Raw genomic sequence first — 24,169 nt, forward strand, 5'->3', positions numbered from 1 at the left:
AGAAAAGGTTATACGAGAGGCAAATGTCATAAGAAGTGGCACAATCTACACCAATAGGCACATGTTACTTGCTTATGCTGATGATATAGACATCATGGGACGATCAGTAAAAGAAGTAACCGATACCTTTATGAAGGTTGAAGGAGAATCTGCTAAAGTGGGTCTGGCGGTAAACGGCGAGAAGACCAAGTTGATGGTGTCGACGCGCAATGCGTCCATTGAGATTGGACCAACTGTTGAAGTTGGTTCCTATAATTTTGAGGTAATAAAAAACTTCGTATACCTCGGCACCGCCGTATGCACAACAAACGACATCAGTTGTGAAATAAAAAGAAGAATTGTATTGGCCAACATATGCTGCTTTGGCTTAACTAAGCAATTCAAAAACAAAGCCACAAAAATAACGCTTTACAAAACACTGATACTACCCGTGCTGATGTATGGTTCCGATGCCTCGGTACTTGCTTGAGAGAAAAATTCTTCGAAAGATCTACGGACCAATCTATCAACGTCGTATGAACCACGAGCTGTATCTGCTGTACAACGACATCAATATAGTTAAACGTATCGTGATGCAGCGATTGCATTGGCTAGACCATATCATAAGAATGAGCGATGATGAACCCGCTAAAAAGGCGTATAAATTCGAGCCACATGGCGGTGCACGCAGAATTGGCAGGCCAAAGAATAGATGGCGCAAACAAGTGGATGAAGAGATGACAAGGCGCGGTATTCCAGAAAGGGAAGCACTAAACAGAGAATTGGAGATCTTTTCTTAGTTCGGTCTATGGAACAAATGTTCTGTAATGGGCCAGCTAAGTAAGTAAAATGCCTTTGTGGAAAGCAATCCCATTTGGCAAATAAAATGCAAAGTTCTTCCACAAACCCGTAGAAGAGATCGCTTCTCAAGAATAATACCTAAGTAGAAAAAATTTTATAGAATTCATTTATTTAGCAAACTCCATTCTAATGTTTTACATTGTAACCAACTGATAAATTTACTCCGAGTAATAATTAAGGAGGTTTTGAAACTTAACTCTTTGTCTTTTTACTGCATTTATAATTAGAGAGAGAGAGAGCTGTTTCAACCTCCTTAAGATCTTACATAAATAGAAGACCTCTTAAATACATTCTATAGGTAGAAGAGCTCCTAAAGGTTTTCTTTGAACAGGTAGAAGATAAAGGTCTTCTGTTGATAGAATGTCTACTATAGGTAGAAGACTTTCGTTACATAAAAGTCTTTATATATAGATTACCTCATATATAGGTCTTCTATGTGGATGGAAGACTTCCCAAAGTATCTAAAGCCTCTTAAAGCATCTTCAGTATCCTGCGTGTTGATTTATTCAAGTAAAAAACCTTCATTCATTCCCACTCAAATATTCTACCGGCAATTAATAATAACAATGAAAATTTTTGGCTTTCAAGTTTAACACACAGCTGTTCAGCATCTGATTTCATGGGGGCGGGGGGTCAACTATCAACTGACTCAACACTTTTTACATTGTTCTTTTCTAAATAAATGAACAAAATCTGATGATGCTGATGAAGATGATCTTCAATTAACTTCATTATGAATTCGTCAATATTTTCGGGTGTTTCAGGCACACAGTTACATTCACGCCCTCAAAAATGAAGTAAGAAGTCTCGTCGTAATCATTTAGGTGTTCTTTTTAGCTTTTTTTAATGGTTTGTATTGTAGGCAAGACCCAAGACAACAACTGTAAACATGTTCGTCCATCTGTCTGTCCCTCTGTTCTCTATGTCTGTCCCCCTCAATCAAATCATCCATTAAATTTTTGTAGGTACCCAATATGATGTTCATGATGAGTGTGCCGTCTCATCAATTTGTCATGGCATGAATGGGAAGAGAAGGAAGCTATGTACATGATCTTCAGATGATTCATCTAATTTGTATTGATTTGCTTTGATGGTCAGTTCGGTGTACAATGAAACATAGGAATGGGAAGACGACATACGAGGCCAACCATACGCTTGACACACCAATTCGAACTGGGATTGTTCGGTGTACAATGAAACATAGGAATGGGAAGAAGACATATGAGGCCAACCATACGCTTGACACACCAATTCGAACTGGGATTTTTTTTTGTGTGGTGGGGGAAAGGGTAGAAAAGAGGCATCTCTGCTATTCAAGTAGCTGTCATTATGTTAAATGTGTGAGTTATATCTGATGTAGATGGGACACATTAGTATTCCCATTATTGCCTCATATAAATTTTCATTTGTGTTTCATCATCAATACCATCAATGAAATGTCAATCCCATTTCTTCCCCACAATCAAATCAATTTATTGCGGGATTGTTAAAAATGTTGCGTGCTTTCCTTGGCCACCTATAGATTAGCAGGTATTTCGTTTCAATAGAATTTTTCAAAAATCTTTTTTTTTGTGAAACAATTTCATATTGATTTCGAAAAATTAGGTGTGTTTTCTTGATAACTGAGCGTCAATGGAAAATAAATGTTTAAGAATTCTGTGGAAAGGAGGGCATAGGGTTTCTCAGTGAGATAGAGAGATTGTGGATTTTTGGAAAGAGAAGACTTATACAGAATAAATCTAGTCTTTGTAGACATCTTAATGGTGTTCTCAAAAAAGACTCTGTGTACACTTTTTAGGTACTTATATGTACCAAGAGTGAGGTTAGGCATACTCAATAACTTTTCGTGGATAGAAAGGAAATGTCTAAGAACTCGGTGTAAAGGGTAGAGGAACTGCAACGTCGCGACGGAAGGCGGACTTGTTGACATGTAAACTGATCTGATATCCTATGACCACATGGTTCAGGTGAATACGGCGTTCGCTAAAATCTAGGTAACAATTCAACTCGAAGGACCAAATATTTTACAAAAATTTTGCTGAGGAATTGTTGACATGTAAAACTGTTTCCAAGTTAACCGAGAAGTGACATACCATGACCAAATAGTTTAGGCGAATCTAAGCAATAGTTTGCCTCGAAGGACCAATATTACTATAATCTTGCGGGAGAATTGTGGACATGTAAAAAGACCTGAGTAATAAACCACAGAATTTAATCGTAGGACCAAACAATTTAGGAAAAGTCGTTGCAGCGTCAGCGACAATCTAAGCAACAATTCGCCTCGAAGGACCAAATATTTTACTGAAATCTTGTGGGAAACGTTTTTGTGAGTCAAAGAAGTACCGATATTTCGAAGAATTGGTATATAAAAGACAAATGACGCCCATTCTTTGTAGACATCTAAATGAGGGTATAGAAGTGAAATGATATTTGAATTCTGTGGAGTAAATTTAAATGAGACAAAATTTCAAAGGAAATCTTTGCAGTCATTTAAATTATTAGAATTACTACCAAAATATCTGTAAGAGCCAACTCGAAGTACATAGGGAACAAAAAGGGTCTTCAGTTATCTGCGTTGTTATGGCGGAGAAGGCAGTAAAGGATGACAGCGTATGAGCCCATATATGAAAACGATGGCGCCCACAGGCTTCCAAGAGGTTTACGCTCGTGCTTAAATGCTGCTTGAGTACCAGGCTCTCTAAGCTCTTCCTTGTGCTCACAAGCAAGGAAGAAAACCTGATGAATTTTGTCATCAAAACATAAAAAAACCAAAAAGCCCTTATAAACAAAGGCATCCCTCTGATCAGAGAACTTTATGGCGACGCCGAAATATCTGCCCGTTTCAACGGCAAAGAAAACCTACACTTCTCAACCAGCAATGACGTAAAGCAGGGCTGCCTTAGATTCTGTTTTAGAAGCAACAAACGCTGGAATGTAAATGGTTTTCTTGGCGACATAGGCTACGCAGATGGCATCTGCTTTTTCGCCCACAACTTCGACCACATCAGTGCTAAATTGGAATCGATAACGCGATACGCCTCCAAAGTCGGTCTAAAAACAAACACTAAAAAGACCAAGCTTATGATAATAGGCTCAACATGTCAAACCCCACTCACAATAAACGGGCATAACATTGAAGACGTAGTAAAATTACCTGGGTAGTAAAATTACCTGGGTAGTAAAATTACTAAAGACGGTGGATCAGAAGCAGACATCAGCGAGCGCATTAACAAGCCAAGAAATGCTTTCCGTTCGTTCAACAAAGTTTGGAGATGTAACGCCATCTCAACAAAAACCAGGATATTTAAATGCAGCGTAAAATCTATTCCATCGTACGGCTGTACAACTTGGAGTTTCACGCAAGCGACGACTCGGAAACTTCAAGTGTTTATCAACAGGTGCTTACGGCAAATTCTGAAAACATTCTGACCCAACAAAATATCCAATTCAGAGCTACTGCTCCGAACAATTGTAGCTCTATTGAAATAGAAATCCGCAGGAGAAAATGGGTCTGGTTTGGCCACATCTTATGCAGGCCACACAGTGTCATTGCCAGAACCGTTCTAGACTGGAATCCGCAAGCTCAACGAAAAAGAAGACGTCCAAGAAACACCTGGATTCGCTGTACCAAAAGAGAACTTAAGTCAGTCCATATAACCTGGGGTCAAGCAAAATACCTGGCCAACGATAGAATAAGATGGAGAGAGCTTGTCGATGCCCTATGTCCAACCTGAACTTTTTACATCTGTTTTGTATTTATGTAATTAATGAAGAAATGAGGACATATGTATAGGTAAACTCTAAACTCGGTAAACTCCACTTGTCTGGAAGGGAGCACTTTATGCTTAGACAGTGTTTCAGAAATCTCTACTAGAGGAGTTAACCTAAAAAGTAAAATTCTTAGACCAAATCACCATGTCTTGCCGAGAATAGTCTGTTTGTAATTGATTCAAATATTTGGTCCTTCGGGGAGCAAATTTTGATTTTATGATTGTTCAAGTCCAAACATTTTTTATCACAGCAACGATCAATTGTACCTAAAATCCCAACTAATCAAGCAAACTTGTTCATTTTGATGTGATGCTTTCACTCTTTTTATTTGGAATGGATTGCATCCAACCTACTCATGAAAATGTCCTTCTAAAGGTGTATTCTTTCACCCATTCTTTGGAATGAACTTCGGAAAATGTCGTTAAAAAGAACTGGGGGAAACGTCATCCTAAGGAACTGGTGAAAATGCCATTCAGAACATGAGTTAGAGAATCGCACTACTGGTAAAAATTGTATTCACAAGAATTTGGGGAATTTCCAATCCAAAGATCAACCAAAGACTAGCCTCGCTAGTTTAACAGGAATGGGGTTATCATATCTAAATACTATGCTATTCTATAATAGATTTTACCCAAAAATAAATATGGGCTTATCACAATTTGCCGGTATTTGTAGGACATCTCTAGGTTTTGATAATAGCTTGGCAAGGTTGGCAGGCAAGTTGGATGAAAAAGTTAATAAAGAAGGTGATGACTTTTGAGGTTGAGGAGTTTTTTTTAAGGTCTTCTCGTGGAGTCTCCTTGTCGGTGATGCACTTCTTTTATAGATAGAATTTTCAAGAATATCTGTGAGGCATTTTTAAAATAAATTGTTGAGAGACTTCATTGGCAGTTTGAGTTACATCTCAAAGACTCGATAAGTCATTTAATTTTTAATTTAATTGAGATAGAATTTCCATTTGTTCGCCTGGCAAGTTGGACGAAAAAGTTAATAAAGAAGGAGATGACTTTTGAGGTTAAGGAGTTTTTTTTTAGGATTATATGGAATTTTGTATCATTTAAAACCTTTCTTGAGCATTTTTTAAAACACAGAATTCCCAGGAAGTCTCCTTGTCGGTGAGATACTTCCTTTATAGCTAGAATTTTCAAGAATATCTGTGAGGCATTTTTAAAATAAATTGTTGAGAGGCTTCATTGATCGTTTGAGAGACATCACAAAGACTCGATAAAAAGACTTTTCAACAAAGACTTTGGGGAACTTCGTAAACAATTCAATGAATGACCGCCCTGGGAAGCTTTTCAAGAGAATTAAAAAAAAGTTCTTTGGAGACTTCTTAACGAAGTCTGCCATAGATTTCTTAACAAAGTCTTTCAGAGATGTCTGATCAATAGAGTTGTGTAGTTCCGGAACAAAAAACTATTCCGGACAAGGAACTATTGGAACTATATTCAGCTCTTGCGTTTATATAGTTCCTTTAGTTCATATAGTTCCTTTCGTTTTTCTGGTTCCTTCAATTGAATCGCCTACATCAATCTTACGTTGTTGCTGTTTGTCCGCTGCAATTTATTTATTTTTATGTCAATTCTTCCACTAAACCATGAAAACATTTCGGTCTCGGAACTGTTTGGAACGAAGGAAACAAAAAGAGCGACGAAAGAGAACGACTCGTTGAACTATTTCGATCCCGGAACTATTTGGAACGAAAAGAACGATGAAAGAGTAAAATTCGTTGAACCATTTCGGTCTCGGAACTATTTGGAATGAAAGGAACGATGAAAGAGAAAGATTCGTTGAACTATATCGGTCTCGGAACTATGTATTTGGAACTTTATTAAGGAACTAGTTCGTTTTGGGAAAAGGAACTAGAAAGATCGATCCGCTCATTGAACTAGATTGCCCAACTCTACTGAACAAAGTCTGTCAGGGACTTCTAAATGGATAATTTTACAAAATATAACTTAAGAAACTAGTGGTTCACCAACAAGACACACTTGGTAACGTATTTTTGGTCCTTCGGGAGGTTTTTTTACAATGGTTTGTATGATTTTATAAAAAAAAAAACATTATTGAAAGATAAGATAACGCCTTTGAACTATGCTGAAAATTTGTATAAGGATCCTTTTGAGGTCTTTAAACTACTTATAGAAAATATTGTGAGACTTTGTAAGAAATTTGAGGTAGACCTACTTAAGAAGTCTTTAAAAAAAATCCGCGCTGACATTATAAAGAAGCTAGTGATCTAATAACATTTAGTTTTTTAGTTTTCTTTAATTTTTCATTAAATTGAAGGGCCCATTTACAGTAGAACATGATCATAATTTGAGGAATTTCAGCATTAAATGGCTGAAAAAAACCTCTCCTACGTTGTTCCTTTTGAGAAGAGTTTGGACTGATTGCGTATCATGTATTTTTCTTTAAAATATTTTTTTTTAATAATTTTCTTAAATACTTCAATGTATGTTTGAGGTTCCTTTAAACTACTTCGTGATAATGTGAAAAAAATTGAAAAAAAAATAAGATTGGCGAATGAACCTCTTCTACAATTTTGGTCCTTCGAGATGAATTCGACTGTGCGCTTGATTGAATTTTATGGTATTTTCTTATTAATAATTTTTCCGAGTCGATTTCTTCAAAGTCAGCCTTGATTAATGTCGTGATGTATTCCAATATAATTTTTTAAAATAATAGAAATAAATCTCTTCTACAATTTTGGTCCTTCGAGATGAGTTCGTCTTTACACTTGATGGAATTCCATAAATTTTTTCTTGGTAATCTTTTTTCTAATAAATTTCTTCAAAGACGGTGTCGGTCAATGCCGTGATGTATTCCAATTTGTAAAAACCAAAAATGATGTTCTTTTTAATTAAATTTTAGTGGAGATGGAAATCATTGACCATAACTCAAAGCAATTTATTTGGAAAAAAATTAAATATTAATATATTATTTTCATTTATAGTTTAGCTTTTTTTGTAATTCTGAATTCACTAATAGCCATTTATTATAACAATTTATGGTGTTTGATCAATTAATAATAAAAAACACATATTTATTATAGCATGACCAGATGCAATTATTTTTACAACAGAAATGTCAGAGTGACGTTATCAATTAATTAAAAAAACCGAATGTTTTAATTATTAAATATTTTTCTGCACTTGATTTTGATCTGTTTTTAATTTCTTCTTTTTTTAATTTTTGCACTTGACCGTGGATTACAAATACAAAATATATTTTTTTGAAAATTTTTTACTTTATTTTTATGAAAACCCTTATTTTCTTTTTTCTCGCTTCACAATAAATTTGCGTCTCGCGTTCAAGTCTTTGTTTCTTAAATTCACGTGCGAAATTTCTTTTAAGCTCGCAATTTTTTTTTTGTTGAACTCCCGTCCGTTTTGCGAACTGATCTACTTTTGTTTTCCGAAAAAAGTGGTGTTTACGCATTGACTGCTCAACGCTTAGTGCGACACCATGGAGACGATCAAAACAATAACTATGAAAATGTAAAGCGTCGTCGTTCGCAAGCCAGCCAGTCAGCCAGACAACAATAATAATAAAGTCAGCAACAGAGTTGTTGTCAATTCGTTGTTTCTTTATTTTGTTGTTATTATTGTGGTTTTCTCAAGCAACTGCGACAGACCGGCAGATAGACAGACGGACAGTTGGCGCTCAGCTCAGCTTGTTCATTTCAGTTGGCTGGTTGGTTTGATTGCTTGCCTGTCCGGTTGTTTGGTAAAATTTGTTGTATACGATTTTCAAACAAACAACAAACTTGCTACGACGAGCAATGACATGGGAATTGTTTTGGTTTTTGGGGGGTTTGAAACTGGCGGCGGAAAATGTAAACTGCGACTCTATGGAAGACCAATTTCTGAGAAGGCCTCATAACTTGAATATCTTTTAGAAATAATGGTGTATAATGGGCTTTCCAAACAATTCTTTATACAGCCTTTGTGAAACTTCTGAGATATTTCTCAAGGAAATTCTTAAAAATTTGTTGAAAGCCTCATTTTTTTGAAAAAAGCTGCCTTAAAAAGATACATCTAAGGAAATCTTTGATAGACCTCTTTCCAAAACCCTTGATAGGCCGCCTAAAATCAGTTTTCTAATGACTGCCTATAATATATTGCTAATGTATGTCTGTGATAGTAAATAAGTATCGGTTCGATGAGTTTGATTGGTTCCCAGAAGAAGTTTTTTAAATGTGCCTTAAAGGACTTATAAAGAAGTTTTTCAGAAATAGGTGAACTCAGTGAAGGCTATTTCAACTTCCAAATGAGCCCTTCGAGAAGCTTGAGAAGAATGTCTTTGGCAAGTTAAAGAGACTTATGACCGACGTTTTCCTTAAAGAAATGTTTGAAAAAGTCTTCCGACAGACGACTTTGGAAGATTTCTCAACTAAGTCGTTTGAGACTTAATTTCAAGAACGTCAATTAGAGATTCCGTAAGGAAGTCGTTGAAGAACTTGTTTGACTCTTTGAGAGACTTTTTCTCAAAGAAGTTTTTCAGTGGCTTCTAAACGAAGCCCGGGAGATATTTCTGCAGAATGTCTTTGATGAGCTTCTTAAACAAGTCTTTCAAAAAATTTTCTAGAAAGATTTCAAGAGACATCTTCATGAAGAAGCCTTTCAGAGACACCTAAATGAAGTCATAGAAAGACTTCTGAACGACGTCTTCCCGAGACTTCCCTCACAATGAAGTTGTTGAGAAACTCTTCCCAAACAAGTCCTTGAGAAATATCTCTAATAGAGACTTCTCAGGAAGTCTTTGAGCTGTTCTTTCTTATAGGTAGACTTAACAAGCCTCTGAAGCACTTTTCTTCATGAAGAAGCCTTTCAGAGACACCTAAATGAAGTCGTAGCAAGACTTCTGAACGACGTCTTCCCGAGACTTCTGACAGAAGGGCTTGAAAACCTCACAATGAAGTCGTTGAGAAACTCTTCCCAAACAAGTCCTTGAGCATTTTCACAATCTCAGGAAGTCTTTGAGCTGTTCTTTCTTTCATAGGTAGACTTCCCAAAAAAGTCTGTGAAACATTTTAAAAATAAGTCTTTGAGAAACCTCATTGGCCGTTTGGCAGACTTGCCGAGGAAGATTTTGGAAGACTTCTGAAAAGTCATTCAGAGTCTTTTAATTGAAGTATTTGAAAAGCGTAATAAAGAATTCACTGGAAGCCTTCTCTAGATAGATAGTTATTAATAAAGTCTTTCAGAGACTTCTTAATTCTCTAGGAAGCTTTTGAGATACGTAAACCAGTAAGTTTGTCACTTCTTTACGAAGTTTCTCGAAGACTTGTTAAAGAAGTCTTTAAGAGACTTCTTTAAGAAATATTTCAGAGATTTCTTAAGGAAGTGTTTCAGAGACTTAGCGAAGCCTTTCAGATACTTCTTAACAAAGTCTTTCAACCATATATAAACGAAGTCTTTCGGAAACTTCTTAACGAAGTGTTTCAGATACTTTTTAGGCAAGTTTTCAGAGATTTCTTCAAAAAGTATTTATTAGACTTCCTAACGAAATCTTACATACATTTTTCAGAGACTTCTTGAATAATTCTTTCGCAGACTTCTTACAGAAATCTTTCATAGACTTCTCACAGAAATCTTTGACAGACTTCTCACAGAAGGCTTTCAAAATCTTTTTACAGAAGTCTTTTAGAGATTTCTTACAGAAGTCTTTCAGATATTTCTTAACAAAGTCTTTCAGAGATTTCTTAAGGAATTCGTTCAGAGATTTCTTGAGGAAATCTTTTCACGAAGTCTTAGAGTGACTTCTTAAGAAAATCTTTCAGAGATTTCTTAAGAAAGTTTTTCAGAGATTTCCTAAGGAAGTCTTTCAAAGACCTCTTAAGGATGTTTCTCTAAAACATCTTCACGAAGGCTTACAGTGACCTTTTAAGGAAATCTTTCAGAGATTTCTTAAAGAAGTCGTTCAGAGACTTCTTAAAGAAGCTCATATTAAACATTTTCACGAAGTCTCTCAGTGACTTCTTAAGGAAGTCGTTCTGAGATTTCTAAAGGAAGTCTTTCAGAGATTTCTTCAAGAAGTATTCATTAGACTTCTTAACGAAATCTTAAATAGATTTTTTGCATCACTTAAGACTTCTTAATGAGTCTTTCAGACACTTCTTAAATAATTCTTTCGCAGATTTCTTGCAGAAATCTTTCACAGAATTCTTACAGAAATCTTTCACAGAGTTCTCACAGAAATCTTTGTCAGACTTCTCTTGAAGTCTTTCAGAGACTTCTTACATAAGTCTTTCAGAGACTAAAAAAGAAGTTTTTTCAGTGACTTCTAAAGGATGTCTGCCAGAGACATCTTAAAAAAGTCTGTGAATCTTCTTAACGCAGTCTTTCAGAGACTTCTTAACGAAGTCTGTTGAAGGCTTCTTAACTATGTCTTTTAGAGACTTCTTTAAGAAGTCTTTCAGAGTCTTAATTGGTGGTAGACTTTCAGAGACTTCTTAACCGAGTTTCTTTGCTATTTCTTAAAGAAGTCTTACAGTGACTTCTTAATGAAATCTTTAAGAGATTTCATAAGGAAGTCTTTCGAAGACCTCTTGAGGATATCTCTCTAAAATATTTCACTAAGTATTTCAGTGACTTTTTAATTAAATCCTTCTGTAATTTCTTAAGAAAATCTTTTTGCGATTTTTTAAAGAAATCGTTTAGAGACTTCTTACTAAAACTTCTTTAAGAAGTCTTTCAGAGATTTCTTAAGGAATTCGTTCAGAGACTTCTTAAGGAAATATTTTCACGAAGTCTTACAGTGACTTATTAAGGAAATCTTATAGAAATCTTTCACAGAGTTCTTACAAAAATCTTTCACAGAGTTCTCACAGAAATCTTTGACAGACTTCTCACAGAAGTCTTTCAGAGACTTCTTACGGAAGTCTTTCAGGAACTTCTTACCGAAGTTTTTCAGTGACTTCATAATGATGTCTGCCAGAGACTTCTTAAAGAAGTCTGTGAATCTTCTTAACGCAGTCTTTCAGAGACTTCTTAACGAAGTCTTTGAGAGACTTAATTGGTAGTAGAATTTCGGACTTCTTAGCCAAGTTTCTCAGATACTTCTTTAAGAAGTCTTACAGAGATTTCTTAAGGAAGTCTTTCAGACATTTCCTAAGGATATCTTTCAAAGACCTCTTAAGGATGCCTCTCTAAAACATTTCACGAAGTATTTCAGTGACTTCTTAAGGAAATCCTTCTGTGATTTCTTCAGAAAGTCTTTTAGAGATTTCTTACAGAAATTGTTTAGAGACTTCTTACCGTAGTCTCTCAGAAACTTCTTTAAGAAGTCTTTCAGAGATTTCTTAAGGTATTCTTTTAGAGACTTCTTAAGGAAGTCTTTTCACGAAGTCTACAGTGACTTCTTAAGGAAATCTTTCAGAGATTTCTTAAGAAAGCCTTTCAGAGATTTCTTAATGAAGTCTTTCAAAGGCCTCTTAACAATGTTTCTCTAAAACATCTTCACGAACTCTTACAGCGATTTTTTAAGGAAATCTTTCAGAGATTCTTTAAGGAAGTCGTTCAGAGACTTCTTAAGGAAGTTCCTCTTAAACTTTTTCCCGAAGTATTTCAGTGACTTCTTAAGGAAATCATTCAGATATGTCTTACAGAAGACTTTTAGTAACTTCTTAAAGAAATCTTTCAGAGTATTCTTACAAATTCTTTCAGAGACTCTTAAATTCATTCTGAGAACTCCTACAGAAGTTTTTTAGGGACTTCTTTAGGAAGTCTTTCAATTACTTCTAAAAGAAGTCGTTCTGAGCCTTTTACAGAATATTTTAGATACTTCTAATATAATTCTCTAGTAAAAACTTCATTGAACTTTTCGAAAAGTCTTTCAGAAACCTCTTGAAGAACTCCTTCAGATATTTCTGAAAAAGGTCGTTTAGAATTTTTTTTAAATAAGTCGTTTAGGGACTTCACTAAAACTTTAAGAATTCTTTTAGAGACTTCTTAAGGAAGTGTTTCAGAGGTTTTGCAGACATTAAGGGACTCTTTTAAGGAGGTCCCTCTAAGACTTCTTCACTAAGTCTTTCAGTGACTTCTTAACGATGTCTTTATTAAGAGACTTCATAAGGAAATATTTCAGATATTTCTTACAGAGTCTTTTTGTAGAGTCTTTTAACAGAAGTCTTCCAGAGACTTTTTAAAGAATTCTTCTAGAGAATTCTTAAATAAGTGTTTCAGAGACTTCTTTAGGAAGTCATTTAGAGATTTAATGATTAAGTCTTTTAGAGACTCCTTAAATAAATCTTTCAGGGTCTTCATACAGAAGTATTTCAGAAATCTGTCAGAGACTTCTTTCAGAAATCTGTCAGAGACTTCTTACAGAAGTCTATCAGCGACATATTAAAGAAGTATTTCAGAGGCTTCATACAGAAGTCTTTCAGAGACTTCTTTCGGAAATCTATCAGCGACATATTAAAGAAGTATTTCAGAGGCTTCTTTCAGAGACTTTACAGAAGTCTTTTAGAGATTTCATAAATAATTTTTTGGAGACTTTTTAAGGTAGTTAAAAAAAAATTTGAAATGCTTTCCAAAAGTTTTGAAAGACTTGTGAGAGATTTATTGCCCAGCTATTAATGATATTCTTCCATATTGCTCTCTTGCAACCACTGTCCCTCCAAATTTTCCATCTGTCTGATTGGTGTGACCCGACATACAACCAAATCAATTCCGAGACAACATCATCATATAAAATCTGACGGCTTGTTGTACTACTCCATTCGAAATGCCATGGAAATAAAAATCAAATCAAAATATAATAACCCTCTATGGCAAAAACATAAATTCGGGAAAAAAGAAAAACTTTAAAACCCAAAGCCGGTTGCAGCAGCGTACGAAGTCCAAATTGAACACAAAGATACATTTGTAAGTTACAGCTGAGAGTGTTGGTGATGCATGTGTGTTTTTGGTGCCTTGAAAGGAGTTGTTACAACCAGTCGATGGCTGACTTGGTTGGTGGGTGTTTGTGTGGTGGAGTTGATGTGTGGCGACGAGCCTTGATTAGTCGGTTGTTGCTTGCTTGCTGGTGATGGCTGGTGGCTCACAAAGTAATCCAACACTGTTACAACATGTATTACCGGCAGACAGGCGTTCAGGAAAATCTACAGAGGCTGTGACATTAACTCACAACTGTTGCAGTTTGGAGGAGCTTGTCTCGTGTTGTTAGCTACACAGACAAACTGTTATTGTTGGGTATGACAGTGCCGCCGCCACACAGCTGCTGGCTGGATGGCTGGCTGAATGGCATAGCTGTCGAATTGTTAGATGGATGAATGAATTACTAACTGACTGTCTAGATGGTTGCTTGGCGGGCTGACTTGACTTGTTGCTTGTGTTGGTTTGTCTAGTTATTGTCTTGTTGTTTGTTACTTTGTTTGGTGTTGTTGTTTGTCAAGTTTACTGTAGCGCCTATTCCCATTTTCTACATAGATCAGCATCAGCAGCAATTGTTACACACAAGTGACCGCCTGCCTGATGATAATTGCATGCGGATACAAATGTTTTGGGTTGTTGCGATTTGTGGGAAATGGGGGTAGATGCAGGAGTTTGGAATCCTAATCCTAAACACACAAACGCAGAGTTGTGACTAACATTGTAACACCTTTTTTTAGAAGTTGTTGTTGTATTTTTGTTAAGGAGTTTTGTTGTTTTTATGAGATTTTTCTATGTGCTACTCATCACAATAATCATTAACTTGGCGAATTTCTTTCAAAAGAATGGCCAATTGGCCATTGGCTTTCACTTTTTATGTGGGGGGGTTGGGGAAATAATTTTTAATTTATGGCAATATTATTTACTGTAATTTAATTTAAGATGAAATTTCGCACTTAGAGCTATTTGTTTTTGTAAAATGGTTGTACAAATACTTATTCGACAAAACATACCATCTGTCTAAAATGTCGTAAACCATGATATTTACATGGAATAAGCAACAGATATTGTTTGATTCATTGATTTATTGGTTTCTGAGGTTTTATACAAGTTTGTGACATTATGACTTTTACGACATTTCCCTATTTTGTGGTTGTAAACTTCAAAAACGTTAACTCCCACCACCACTAGCCCAGATAGAAAGCAAATTCCCAAAGAAACAGTTCAATAATAAGATCAACTCATCGCCTGAACTTTCATTTCAAAGTCATTACGGAATGAATTGGCAACAAAAGTTCAAAAAAGTGCCAATTTTACGCCCCATAAGCGTTATTTTTTGTTGTTAATTAATTTGCCCCACAACAGCTGAAAAAATGCTGAGATAATCATTTAATTTGAAGATATAAAACAGCAACAACACAAAAGATAACGGCGGAGACAAAAAGTACCCAAGATTAGCGTAGACAAAAATTGATAATTACAAGCGTGGCAAACATAATGATGAACAGAAAAACAAGAGAAAAGAAAAGAGATAATAAATGTTATGAAAGGTAACCGTAACAACAAATGACAAATAAATGAAATTTGATAAGACAAAATTGTTGGGAGTCCCAGCAAAAATATCTATTACCAAACAAGCTAGCAGTAACTACCTACAAATCAACCAACAAACCATTATCTTAACAAGGACATGCCACCCGAAATTTTCGGCCACTAAAACTAATCCAAATTTCCACCAAACAGATGCATTTTCAATTTCACTCAGTTTTCTTTTTGATCATTTGTTCTTAATAAAAATCTATTTTTTTATTTTCAATTTTCATTGTTGCACAATTCGATTGAAATGTGTGTCTTATTTTTGCAATCTGACCAAACGAACATCTTGAAGTGATCTATTTAACGGTAATTGATGATCGGCCGCACACAATTCAAATTAGCAAAGATCGGAGATGACTTAGTCAAATGAATGAATCGACAGATGGATGGATGAACGATTTTGAAAGACATTAAGACAATTATGAAGAAAATTAAATTGACAGTTATTGACTGACTGGCAGATACAAGTGAGTCAATTACACACAGACTCAAGAACACGCACAAACACATTAGTGAATAAATGAGTGAATGAACAACAATTAAATTTGAGGGTTTAGTGGATTTAATGCATTTGAAGGCATAGGGAGTAATAGTAAGGGAGAAAATAATATGCTAGAAATAGTAATGCGGCATCTTTGCGGTTTTAATTTTTAATATGGAAAAATATTTTCGATAATTCTGTTAAAAAAAAATGGGGCAAATATGATTTACTCTTTTCGATATTTTTTTAACCAGCCATTTTATTGGGATACCGTAGGATTTTTTAGAGGTTTAGAACCATTACGTCAGGGTGCATGGATTTCCCTCTAAAAACTTTATGATGGACACAGGTACCCGAAGTTGTTGTTCAAAATGAAACTTCATGGAACTTGAAGATAAATTAAAAAAAAAAAAAATTAAAAAAAGGCCAACGAAACGTTGAATTGAACATGAAATAAATTAGTTTTATTTATTCCATCGAACACTTGACCTTATCAGCCTAGTGAAACCCACTTATTGAATCTAAAATACTAAGGTCATATACACAAAAATACAAAGTGTAAAATTTTGGCCAAATCTTATACTCGTAAGTTATCGTGCTCATCTGTCATTTCAGTTGGTCCCGGCAGGTTTACCTAAGAATCTTCGGGCCATTATCTCAGTAAGTATGGGCTTGTCCTGAAAAAATTGTACCTTCGTAGTACACCCATAGAAGAGCTGAGACTCTTATCATAGAAAAACTGGAGGTCTTATCATAGAAGAGCTGGAATTCTTCTCCGAAGAACAAAAGGCCTTCTCATAGAAGACAGAAAGTCTATTCATAGAAGACCACAAAGTCTATGCATAGAAAAGGAGTCTTCTTATTTAAGGACAGAAACTCTTTTAATTGATGACCAGAACCTCCTCCCATGGAAGAACAGAAGCTTTTCTAAAGGAAAATAAGTAGTTCCTCTCAAGGAATATCAGGAAGGCTTCTCATAGAAGTGTAGAAGGCCTTGTCATAGAAGAGCATACGTTATTACCACAAATTATCTCATAGAAGAGCAGAATGAATCTCTTCTCAGTGAAGATCAGAAGCTCTTCTCGTAAAAGAGAAAACTGTCTTCCCATAGAAGAACATTCATAGAAGCTTATTTCGCTGAAGCTTCTATCAAAGAATTGCATAAATTCTTCTCAAAGAAAAGCAGAAGTTCTTCTCAAAGAGTAACAGAAGCAGAAGTTCTTCTCAAAGAAGAACAGAAGGTCTTTTCAGAGAAGAACATAAGGTCTTTTCAGAGAAGAACATAAGAACAATCTCTTCTCGGAGGAAAGCTGAAGCTCTTCTCGTAGACAAATAAACTGTCTTCTCATATAGGAACAGAAGATCTTCTCATAGAGCAGAATACGCTATTCTCGAACAAGAGCAGAAACTCTTCTCAAAGAAGAGCAGAAACTCTTCTCATAGATGAGCAGAGACTTTTCTCATAGAAAAGCAGAAGATTTTCTCATAGAAGAGCAGAAGCTTTTCTCATAAAGAGAAGAATTGTTCTCAAAGAAAGTCTTCTCATAAAAGTGTAGAAGGTCTTCTCATAAATTATCTCATAGAAGAACAGAAGCTCTTGTCAAAGAAGAGTAGAAGCTCTTCTTTAAGAAGAACAGAAGGTCTTCTCTAAGAAGAACAGAAGCTCTTCTCTAGGAAGAGCAGAAGCTCTTCTCAAAGAAGAACAGAAACTCTACTAGTAGACGAACAGAAACGTCTCTCATGGAAAACAAGTGTAGAAGATATCTCATAGAAGAGCAGAATCTCTTCTCAAAGAAAATCAGAAGCTCTTCTCGTAAAAGAGAAAACTGTCTTCCCATAGAAGAAAATTCATTGACGCTTGTCTCGCTGAAGCTCCTAAAGAATATATTAAGTTCTTCTCATAGAAAAGCAGAAGTTCTTTTCAAAGAAGAACAGAAAGTCTTTTCAGAGAAGAGCATAAGCATAATCTCTTCTTGGATGAAAGCTCATATAGGAACAGAAGACCTTCTCCTAAAACAGAATAAGCAGAAACTCTTCTCAAAGAAGAGCAGGACCTTTTTTTAGAAAAGCAGAATTTTTCTCATAAAGAGAACAATTATTCTCGAAGAAGAGCAAAACTCTTCTCATAGACGAGCAAAGACGTTTCTTATAGAAAATCAGAAGCTTTTCTCAAAGAAGAGCAGAAGCTCTTCTTATAGGTTAACAGGACCTTATTTCATAGAAAAGAAGTTGAAAGTCTTCTCTTAGAAGAGTAGAAGGTCTTCGCATTGAAGAGCATTAGTTCTTCTCATAAATTATCTCATAGATGAACAGAAGCTCTTTTCGTAGAACAACAGAAGCTCTTCTCAAAGAACAGTAGAAGCTCTCCCCTAAGAAGAACAGAAGCTCTTCTCATAGAAGAGAAAACATTTTCTGAAATAATAGCAGAAAGTCTTCTCATAGAAGAGCATAAGGTTTCTCATAAATTATCTCATAAAAGAGCAGAATCTCGTCTCAAATAAAGGCAGAAGTTCTTCTCGTAGAAAAGTAAACTGTCAGCTCATAGAAGAACAGAAGCTATTCTCAAAGAAGAGCACAAACACTTCTCAAAGAAGATCAGAAACTCTTCTCATAGAAGAGCAGCAACTTTTCTCATAGCAGAGCAGAATTATTCTCAATCGTAGAAAGTCTCCTCATTGAAAAGTAGAGGATCTTCTCATTGAATTATCTCATACAAGAGCAGATGTTCTTCTCGTAGAGGAGTATACTGTCTTCTCATAGAAGAACAGGAGCTCTTCTCAAAGAAGAGCAGAAGCACTTTTCAAAGAAGAATAGAAGCTCTTCTCGTAAAAGAGCTGAAGGTATTCTCATAGAAGAGCTGAAGGTTTTCTCGTAGAAGCTCATTTCATAGAAGTACAAGTCTCATAAAAAAAATCAGAATTTTTCTGATAGAACAGCAAAAGTTCTTCTTTTTGATAAGCAGAAGCCTTTCGCATAGAAGCGAAGAAGGTCTTCTCACAAAATAGCAGAATTACTTCTCATACGAGAGCAAATGCTGAAAGGGCTTCTCTTCTTCTATGAAAAGAGCTTTCCTTTTTCTACGATAAGAGTCTCTGTGAGACTCCTTTACAAAGTCAGAGACAATTTCAGTCATTCAGAGACATCTCTAAAAAGTCTTTTAGAGATGTCATAAGCAAGTAGTTTAGATACTTCCTAAAGTAGTCTTCCGTAAACTTCTAAACTAAGTATTTCAGATTCTTCTTAAAAAAGTTTTCTAGATACTTCTTACAGAAGTTATTCAGGAACTTCTTACAGAAGTCTTTCGGAGACTTCTTGAATATTTCTGTAAGAATTCTTTCAGAGACTTCTTAAAGAAGTATTTCAGAGATTTTGCAGATGTTCAGGGACTTTTTAAGGAGGTCCCTCTAAGACTACTTCACTAAGTCTTTCAGTGACTTCTTAACGATGTCTTTCAGAGACTTCATAAGGAAATCTTTCAGATATTTCTTACTGAAGTCTTCCAGAGACTTTTTACAGAAGTCTCCCAGAGACTTTTTACAGAAGTCTCCCAGAGACTTTTTACGGAAGTCTTCCAGAGAATTCTTAAATAAGTGTTTCAGAGACTTTTTAGGAAGTCATTTAGAGATTCAATGAATAAGTCGTTTAGAGACTCTCTTCATACAGAAGTCTTTCAGAGACTTCTTTCAGAAATCTGTCAGAGACTTCTTACATAAGTCTATCAGAGATTTCTTAAGAACTCTTTCAGCGACATATTAAAGAAGTATTTCAGAGGCTTCTTACAGATGTCTTTCAGAGACTTTACAGAAATATGTCAGAGACGTATTACAGAAGACTTCACTTCACAGACTTCTTACTTTGGGGACTTCTTAAGGAAGTTAAAGAAATTCTTTGAAAGGCTTTCCAAATGTCTTGAAAGACTTGCGAGAGATTTATTGCCCAGCTATTAATTATATTCTTCCAAATTGCCCTCTTGCAACCACTGTCCCTCCAAATTTTCATCTGTCTGATTTGTGTGACCCGACATACAACCAAATCAATTCCGAGACAACATCATCATATAAATTCTGATGGCTTGTTGTACTACTCCATTCGAAATGCCAAGGAAATAAAAATCAAATCAAAAGATAATAACCCTCTATGGCACAACATAAATTTGGGAAAAAAGAAGCCTTTCGCATAGAAGCGAAGAAGGCCTTCTCACAAAATAGCACAAAGGCTTCTCATACGAGAGCAAATACTGACAAGAGCTCCTGTTCTTCTATAAGAAGAGCTTTTGTTTTTCTACGATAAGAGCTTCATCTTTTGCTAGGAGAAGAGCTTATATTATGAGAAGAGCTTCTGCTCTTATCTGTAAAAAACCTTATGTATTTATGACGGTGGTGCTCAAAATACTTTGTGCATTAGTCTCCCTGAGCGGGTCTTTCCTTTGCTAAACCACGACAGATGAGAATAAAGAGAAAATGTGTTGTTGTTGCAGTCACGGTAACGTATATGGGTGATGATGGCTGATTTATGAAGAAATATTGTATCTTTTTTATGAGAAGAGAAAATTTATGGGAATATATTATGCTCTTCTAGGAGAAGCCCTTCTACTCTCCTATGAGACGAAATAATCTACTAGGAGAGCAAGTGATCTTTTTACAGTAGACATGCCCTAAGGCTGCAATTGGCCTTCTCACAGAAAGGCAAGTAGATTTCTTAAAGAAGACAATGTGGTTTTCTCATAGAAGACAATTTGTTCTTCTCTAAGAAGAACAAACTATTTTCTCCTAGAAAAGAAATTGATTTCTTATAGTAGGAAAGACCAAATGGCCTTGTCGGACAAGAGCTACTGATCTTTTCATAGAAGAGCAAATGGGCTTCTAACAGAAAAGGAAGTGGTCTTCTCACAGAGGACCAATTGATCTTCTCATAAAAGCTCGTGTGATCTTCTCTTAGAACAGCAAGTGGTCTTCTCATAAAATAGCAACCGATATTCTCATAGAATAGCAAGCAATCTTCCCAAAGAAGCGCAAGTGATCTTCCCACACAAGAGCATATGATCTTGTCATAGAACACAAAGGTGATCTTCTTATAAAAGAGCAACTGATCTTCTCATAGAAGACAATGCGATATTCCCATAAAAGAGCAAGCAATCTTCACAAAAAAGAACAAGTGATCTTCCCACAGAAGAGCAAGTGGTCTTCTCATAGAAGATTTTAGTGATCTTAGGAAAGCAGAGCACATAATCTTCCCAAAGAAGAGCAAGTGATCTTCCCATAGAAGAGCAAATGGGCTTCTCATAAAAGAGCAAGCAATCTTCACAAAACAAAAAAAAAAAACAAGTGATCTTCAAACAGAAGAGCAAGTGTTCTTCTCATAGAAGATATTAGTGATCTTGTGAAAGCAGAGCACGTAATCTTCCCAAAGAAGGGCAAGTGATCTTCCCATAGAAGAGCAAGTGCTATTTTTAGAAAAAGGCATGTGATCTTCTTATAGAAGAACAAGTGATCTTCTTATAGAAAACTAAGTGATCTTATAGAGGACCAAGTAGTTTTCTCATAGAAGACTAAGTGACCTTCTCATAGAGGACCTAGAGATCTTCTCATAGAGGGCAATTGATCTCATAGAAGAGCATGTGGTCTTCTCACAGAATATCAACTGGAAAAACCTTTTGATGCATTTTAGAGAAAATGATCTTGTCATAAAACACACTCATAAAAGAGCAACTGATCTTCTCATAGAAGACCATGCGATATTCTCAGAAAAGAAAAAGCAATCTTCACAAAAAAAGGACAAGTGATCTTCCCACAGAAGAGCAAGTGGTCTTCTCATATAAGATGTTAGTGATCTTGTAAAAGCAGATCACGTAATCTTCCAATAGAAGAGCAAGTGCTATTTTTAGGAAAAGGCATGTGATCTTCTTATAAAATAACAAGTGATCTTCTTATAGAAAACTAAGTGATCTTATAGAAGACCCCAGTAGTTTACTCATAGAAGACTAAGTGGCCTACTCATAGAGGACCAAGAGATGGATGGAAAAACCTTATAATGCATTTTAGAGAAAATATTTTTTTCGTCTTCCTCTTCAATTTTCTTAACTCCAAATCTCACTTTGTTCATCTATTAACATTGCAGTTCATGGCGTAGTATATCTACGCAAAATCCTCAATGATTTACGACGTACTCTGTTGGTAAATCGATTATCTGCTTTGTTTCTCAAAAACTGTCACACTCTTAAGAATAAAGATAAAAAATATGTTAATGTCTGTTTTTTTTTTTCCTTATAATAAAACAATAATATATTCAAGGTCGTATGAGATCTAACGCCACTACATTTGTCCACAAGCCACAAAAGAAATCAGAATTAGGGAAGAGGCGGACCAGTTGTGTTAGGGAAACAAAAGCATGTGCGTGGATTTTTCGATTAATACCACAAAAAGAGAGTCAAGAAAAAAAAATCAAATGAGAGATACAGACAAATAAATTATAATAATTTTCCGTATAATAATTAAAAAAAAATCATACACACGCCACAGTTTCCAATGACGTAGTCGACCATATGTTTTGTTTTTGCCGTGGAGGAAAAAATCTTTGATTTTCAATGTTTTTCTGGTTTTCCGGTAAAACGAAGCAACTTTTTTTTCTCACTGGCTATATGTTGTTATTGCGTGTTTATTTTCACGCATAAATTAATTTAACAAATCCCAAAACACACAATTTAGAATAACAGGAGGACCGACACTATACTTTATCTGGGCGTTTTTGGTTTGCTCCAGGGACGTACGCAGGGGGGGGGGGGGCACAGGGGGCCCGGGCCCCCCCCGAAATGGTTTGGTCGAACAAAATTTGTTAAGCTGCTGTAACTAGTTATTATATTTTTTTCTCATAAAAATGTTTGTATTTTTGCAGATTTCAAATTAAAACTTATATTTTCTTAAGTTTCTGAACAAAAAATGTACATCATTAACAAGTTTTGTAAGAAAAGATTTAAAAAAATTTTGTTTGTATGCTGTTTTAGAGAGAAACTTCCAATGAAATCTGATTTACTTCTTCATGTCATATCATTCCACTATCAAATGCGAATTCCTTAATGAATATACTACTCCAAGTTTATGTCATATTCGAACTATATAGAGCTCTCGAGGCTTAAAACTCATCCTGTAACAACAAAAATAACGAGTTCAGTATTGTGGGAATGGAAGTATATGAAAAAATGTCTACTGGTACAATGTATGAAGGGTCGGTTCTTCGTGGAGTACATCTTGAAAGCCAATTAGAAATTTGTTTTACTGCCATCGCCAAAATGTTGTTATTCTATTTTAGACAAATTTGCGGCTAAACAGTACGAGAAAATAATGAAGACAAATGAATTTTTGTGCGTACTTACCACGGTCCATCCGTCTGTATCTCTGTTTGTCTGGCAGGTTGGAACTCATGATAACTCTCGAACGGATCAACCGATTTGGACCATGTTATGAATCTCGTAATGTTTTGTCCAAATTAAATATAAGACATATCGGTACCTACGCCATAAAAGTTCAAAAATTTTCACTAAAATGGTCGAAGGGACTAACCGATTCGGTCTAAAATCGAACCTAATATGGACTATCTCGGTCCACTCGCAAAATTACTTCCAAAATTACATCAAGTTCCAAGAGAATATGGTTGGACAACATCTTCAGGACATTTTGTAGTCTTGTTTACAGCGATATCCTATTTTTCGTGGACAAGTTCATGCTTCCTGACAAAGCTCTACGCTGACCAACTAAAATAGCTTATGGGCGCGGTAACTATCGAGAGGAGTATTTCTCAAAATAAGATCCATTTCTAAAATTGATTAGCGTATTATTAGCGAATAATTAAGTGGGTTCATTAAGGATCGATTGTTATTTGTCAAAACTATATAGAACTAAGTCCATCAAAGTGTTTGTCATCGAGTCCAAAAACTTCTAATCGTACAATTAAGAAAGAAAAATTATAATGCTTCTTTTTTAACATTATATTAAAATTAAAAAATAATCCTGAATCAGACTCTATCACTTCCGGTAAATAACACTGTGCAGCATTTTTAAGGTAATCTTGTGCAAACAATTTGAAGTGAGGATTTTTTGAAAGTACAGACCCAAAGTACAAAAGCCATAGTTGCGTTTTGTTGAGTGAGATCCAGCTTGGATTTTATGGCCCTCTTTAAACATGGTTAATTATCGACTTTTTAAAGCAACACGGGGCTATATCTCTGAAACCAATGCAAATCTTCTTCTGAAGCAACTTTTTAGATAAGGGTCAGAATAAAATATCTGGACAAATATTGAACTGAAAAAACTACATTTATTACCTCAATCTAAAAATTTCATAATTTGTATAAATTTCGCACCATATCTCCAAAACTGTTAAATTTTTATACCCTAAGCCTTTAGGCTAAAGAGGGTATTTACACATTGATACGACCAAAAATGTGCCTCATCGAAATAATGGTTTTAAACCCCAAGTATATTTGTACTATATCCGTTTCAGACAATTTTGAGTAGATCTAGCAATGTCCGTCCGTCTGTCTGTCTGGATGGCTGGTGCGCACGATAACTCTCGAACGGTTCAATCGATTCGGTTCAAATTTTGGGTA

General features: G+C 35.4%; 1 protein-coding gene across 19 annotated transcripts in view; it reads right to left on the minus strand.

Annotated features, from left to right (window-relative positions):
- LOC141393634 (uncharacterized) overlaps positions 1-24,169 on the minus strand; it is a 127,407-nt gene that overhangs the window by 71,382 nt on the left and 31,856 nt on the right. For 9 of the 19 annotated variants that reach the window (XR_012410148.1, XR_012410147.1, XM_073966944.1 and 6 more), the window contains exon 1: positions 7,862-19,341. The exons of the other annotated variants lie outside the window; for them this stretch is intronic. The gene's annotated coding sequence lies outside the window, so the exon portion shown is untranslated. Of the gene's footprint in view, positions 1-7,861; positions 19,342-24,169 lie in introns of those variants that run through there. 19 annotated transcript variants of the gene reach the window in all.

Source organism: Musca autumnalis, unplaced genomic scaffold, assembly GCF_047663935.1.
Source record: "Musca autumnalis isolate F117 unplaced genomic scaffold, ASM4766393v1 scaffold_2, whole genome shotgun sequence".
NCBI classification, from domain to species: domain Eukaryota; kingdom Metazoa; phylum Arthropoda; class Insecta; order Diptera; family Muscidae; genus Musca; species Musca autumnalis.